Source organism: Neofelis nebulosa, chromosome 8 (genome assembly GCF_028018385.1).
Source record: "Neofelis nebulosa isolate mNeoNeb1 chromosome 8, mNeoNeb1.pri, whole genome shotgun sequence".
Classification (NCBI taxonomy): Eukaryota; Metazoa; Chordata; class Mammalia; order Carnivora; family Felidae; genus Neofelis; species Neofelis nebulosa.
Window position 1 is genome coordinate 101,746,725 of NC_080789.1, and position 5,593 is coordinate 101,752,317.

The window sequence follows — 5,593 nt, forward strand, 5'->3', positions numbered from 1 at the left end:
TGGCATCCAGTATCTGTGGGGTTGAACTGCATTGATTCTCTAGAGGATCCAGATGGAATCGAGTTGTGGGTAGACTCGCCTACTGTCATCTCTCTACCTCTGCTCAAAGGAACCACCTTTGTTTTTTAAATAACTGGGATTCTGTCCTAACTTCAGTTTGGCATTCCTGCTCCATGACTGTAGCTTCAGCATTTCCTCGCTGCTTCTTCTAAAGGTTTCTGTCTCATTAGGACAAACATACCATGTAAGTTTCACCTTGCACATCACTCCTGATGGGTTAGTACTGGCCGCCCTAGCATATTATGCCAAGAAGGATTCTGTGGATGATGAGGGCTCAGAAGAAAGAGCCCTATGATGGCTTAGCAACATTTGCCATGTGAGGAGGCACGGCTCCCTCTGCCTTCTGTTTATCAGATACTTTTCTTACATGAAGCCCAGACTGGGGCACTGTGAGAGTCTGGAGCCTTTCCCTCTGGTGGAAGCCGAGGGAGGAGAGGGAGCAGAAGAGGAGCTGAGGGCTCCAAAGGTATGTTTATCTTCTTGAAGTTTCCTAGAGCAGTCAAGGGTCTGTGCTCTTAGTGTGCCCTCTCCTGCGCTTGACGTGATCAGTCCCCAGAGCTGGCTGTGGACTCTTAGCAAGACCAATAGGGCCTCGTGGCTCGGGATGCCCAGCAGGTTCCTCAGCAGGTGAACCTAAGGCAATGGCCCTGAGTTCCCCATGTGTGGGAATGTTCCCAATTCCTCTCTCCTCCTAGGCAGCTGAGGCTTCAAGAATGACAACAATGTATCAACATGTAGAGATATTTTATTTCTCCTCTATCTTTGCTGCATTGCACCTGGGGGCCATGGTCTCCTGTAGTGGCATCCCCCTGAAATGCTATGAGATTTGACTTGGTTTCTGGGGCCAGGAGTGGACAGGCCCCCAAGCCCCGCCCTTTTCCACTTGAATAGGACCCATGTGGTCTTGCAATCCAACAGTCCTCCTCATGCAAGAACACTGGCTAATGACCTTGACAGATAGCCCCATTATCAGTCTCTACCTGATAACCTCCAGTAATGCTGCTTCTAGATTCTGTGCCTTTGTTCAAGTGGTTTTGATTAGTGGAGGTGTGCTCACTTCCTTCAAGCCCCCTTCCTCCCAGGAATCGCCTGATTTCCTCCCTCAGGTCTATACTGACAGTGGGTCTCCACCTCTTCGGCCCAGGGTAACTCAAAAGTACTTGTAATTGTGAAATTTAAGGCTCTCATTGGTCTTTGCAAATGCTCTCCAAGTTAGAACAGCCTGGCTCCCTGCCATAGTCAGTTTCTAGCTCTGTGACCCTCATTGCTTCGTCCAAGGTTACAGCCAGTCCTTGCTCTTGGACCGTATATTTTGAGGCTTATTTGCCCAGGATGGCTGACTGTCTCGTCCCATATCATTATTTTACATGTTGCCCAGTCCAGGAAGATGGGCAGATATTTTACTCTTTGAGTAGAGGCCAGCACCACAGTCCTAAATCATTAGTTCTAATTTAAGTTGACAACCTGATTTTCAGGAAGTTCTTTCTCATCTCTGACCCAAATACCTCCAGCTCAAGCTGAAGATAATTTCCTCATACTTTGGGAACTATCCTTCTCTGTATCATGAACCCCTTTTTGGGTAATTGAGCCACAATCTGGGTCATCTCAGAGACCATCCTTTAGAGACCTTAATTCTCAGTTTGGGTTCGTGTGGACAGGCACATAGGTCTGAGGCACCTAGGTCTGGTGCCAGGCACTGTGCTGGATGCCCAGTGTAGTTGATTGATCAACATTCTCTTACTACAACCCAGTGGAAACAGGTACTACTGGTATTATCCCATTTGATAGATGCAAGGTTGAGTCTTGGAGGTAAAGTAACTTGGCTAAGGTCACAAAGCCAGCACACAGAACACTTGGGATCCAATCCCCACATCTAACAAGGCTTTAGAGCCGGGAATTGGTACAACCACTAGCCTCCGAACAGGAGATCTTTGTGAGCATTTAGGACAGATACCTTCCTCTGACCTGGCTCCCATTTTACATTGGTCCCCACCCTAGTCTTGCATTAATCCTTTCTATCCGCCTAAATGACCTTTGGTCATAGCCCTACACCTGCCTTAATGGTCTTTGTTCCCTGTCAGTGTCTTTGTTCAAAGGCAAGCCCTTCACAAAGGCTTCTGGGGCAAGAGGACTTGACTTTTCTAGGTCTCCATCCTTATATGTAAAATGAGGATAATAATATTAAATTTTAGGATCATTATAATAATAACAGCTAACATTTTAATAAAGCAATTACTATAAGCAGGCATAATTAAGCACTTGACATGTTTCACTTCATTTAATCTTTACAAAAACTCTATAAGTTAGATATTATCCTCCTAGGACACATGAAGAAACAGGCTCAGAGAGGTTACGTAACACACTTCAGATGACTAAGTTAGCAAGAAGAAAAGCCAGGATTTGCTCTCATGTTTTTGCCTCACACCGAAGCTGGCACTTTTAGCCCCTGTCCTATGGGAAAATAAATGGGCTGCTCTGTGTATGTAGCTTGCCATGTGACAAGATAAACAAGGAAAATGGACTGTCTTGTTTCAACCCTGAAGGTCACCTCAGCATTCAAAGGAACAGAAATCTAACCCCCGAAGCCTTGAGAAGTAACCTTGGTCTTTGCTAAAGGCTGTTGACCTGGAGCCTAGGGTCTTGCAGCCTACCACATGGCAACAATTCCTTAAAAAAAGGTCTTTGCACATCATTCCCTGTCCCCCAAAGATCCCTTCTCATCTGTTCAAACCTCTCCCCCCCGCCCCAGCTCCATTCCTTTTCCTTTATAAAGCCATCCATTATCACCTTCCCTTGTGCAGCTCGGTCCACCCTTCCGCTCAATAAAACCAAAGATTTTTCTGAAAACCTACCATTCTCAAAAGGGGGTAGTAAACCCATATACAAATTGAATAGGATTGTCCTTGGCATGCTGGGCACTGAATGCGTGTCCAGGGGAGGTGGAAGGAAACCCTAAGTGGCTGAGGACACAATGAAGAGGGGATTTAGAAATTGACTTTCTTCCGAGGTCCCTCATTCCATCCCTTTTCTTTCCCCTCCTTTGGTACCTGGGGGAGTGGAGAGGAAATAGAATTATCCCACTCTCCTTGCTCATCATCTGACTCAATGTTGCATGTTGTGCAAGACCCAGATGAACCCCCCACCCGACCTTCCCCACCTCTCCAGTCCACAGTACCCTTTCCTACCTTTGATTCCTGTTGCTTTCATTCCCTTACCATTTGTCTTGGTTTCAGTGTCATCAACCTTTCCACGGTGGTGTCTCATCTCCTAAACTAGGCTGTAAGTTCCTTGAAAGTAGGACCTTGCCTCTCCGTTGAGCACAGCAACATGCTGGGCACACACAGTGATGGAACTTGAAAAAGATATTGTCAAAGATTTGCTAGGGAGGTGGCTGTGAAATACTGGTTAAAAGAGATCTCTGAAGTTTGCATCGTGGCTCCATCACTGTGGATCGTCCCTGGGTTTTTATGCCTCTGTGGCTCTCTGTCATCTGAGAGCACATTGCCACACTCCCTCTGGGCTTGGCCTGGTGATTTGCTTTGGCCAATAGAGTGGCAGAAGTGACGACTTACTGGTTTCCAGTCTTGGGCCTCAAAAGGCTTTGTGTGCTTTCATTCTCTCGGACCCTTCCCACCATCCTGAGAATAAGCTCAGGGTAGCTTTCTGGAAGACGAGAGACCATGCAGAGGAGACCCAAGTCATCTCAGCTGAGGCTGGTCAGGCAGAATACATTGACCCATGGCCACAAATGCATGAGTGAGCCCAGCTGAGGTGAGCCTTGCCTGGCCCAAATCAGCAGAACCTCCTAGCTGACTAATAGACTCACTCGCAAAAGTAATTATTATTAGCCTGTTAGTAGAGCTTTTGTGGATGTTTGTTATGCAGCATCAATGTGGCAATAGCAAGCTGACACAACCACTTACTGGCTCTGTGACCTGGGGCAAGCTATTTAATCTCCATGTGCCTCAACTTCCTTATCTGTAAGATGGGGATGCAGCAGAGTTTTCCCTTTCATGGATTGCTTCAGCTGAAAAGCTGCATTACTTACTCAAGTGTCTGCCCCTTCCCCTGGGGCAGCCTGTGTCTGATGACCGGCTGATGTGGAAGTATAAAGTTCTGGCCCCCTTGTTCCGATTTGGGACAACCTGCCTGGCCATCCCAGCTCCAGAGCTGTCTGTGGGATCAACTAAGGCTTTTGTTGCAATTGTGTCATTGCCCTACCTCTCCCTCTGCCCAGTCCTGCTTCATTTGCCCTCCACAAGGGTTGAAGCCAAGAGTGCTTCCAATAAACTTCATCTATTCATAGCTTCATCTTAGAGCCTGATTTCCCGGAGCTCACCAATGACAGAGGCTGCAAGTGAACACGTAGTGAGTTCTGGCCAATGGGTGAAAGCAAAACATGGCAGTTTTCTGAGATGTTCTCGATTAAGACTGCTGTCTTCAAACTTTGTACTCGTTACCACTACCAAAAACAATTTTGGACAACTATATACATCCTTGCATGCTTTTTAGGTCGAAACTTTTTCCTTATGTTAAAAATTTTTTGGGGGCGCCTTGGTGGCTTGGTCGGTTAAGCGTCCGACTTCGGCTCAGGTCATGATCTCACAGTCCGTGAGTTCGAGCCCCGCGTTGGGCTCTGTGCTGACAGCTCAGAACCTGGAGCCTGTTTCGGATTCTGTGTTTCCCTCACTCTCTGCCCCTCCCCTGTTCATGCTCTGTCTGTCTCTGTCTCAAAAATAAATAAATATTAAAAAAAATTAAAAAAAAAATTTTTAAATGTTTTTATTCATTTTTGAGAGACAAAGAGATATAGAGTGCTAACAGGGGAGGGGCAGAGAGAGAGAGAGAGGGAGACACAGGATCTGAAGCAGGCTCCAGGCTCTGAGCTGTCAGCACAGAGCCTGGCACAGGGCTTGAACCCATGAACTGTGAGATCATGACCTGAGCTGAAGTCGGACGCTTAACCAACTGAGCCACCCAGGCATCCCTTCCTTATAGTTTTAAATGTAATTTTAACATATTATATTAACATTAAAAAATTCTTCATTTTTTATTTAACTTACTTAGAGAATTCTAAAATCAAAAAATTTTTTAACGTTTATTTTATTTTTGAGAAAGAGAGAGAGACAGAGCATGAGCAGGGGAGGGGCAGAGAGAGAGAGAGAGAGAGAGAGAGAATCCAAAGCAGGCTCCAGGCTCCGAGGTGTCAGCACAGAGCCCCATGTGGGGCTCGAACCCACGAACCGTGAGATCATGACCTGAGCCGAAGTCAGATGCTTAACTGACTGAGCCACCCAGGCACCCCCTAAAATTTTTTAAAAGTTGCAAAATGATATGATAACTTCTTGCATACGCTTTCCTTGGATTCATCAATTATCAACATTTTGCCCTGTTTGCTCTCTGCCATACTCTACACATCGTTAGAATCATTAGTACAAACTTGATCAAAGCAGAAATATATTTCAAATACACATTACACTTAAAAATTTGTTGCCCCGTTCATGCTCTGTCTCTCTCTGTCCCAAAAATAAAA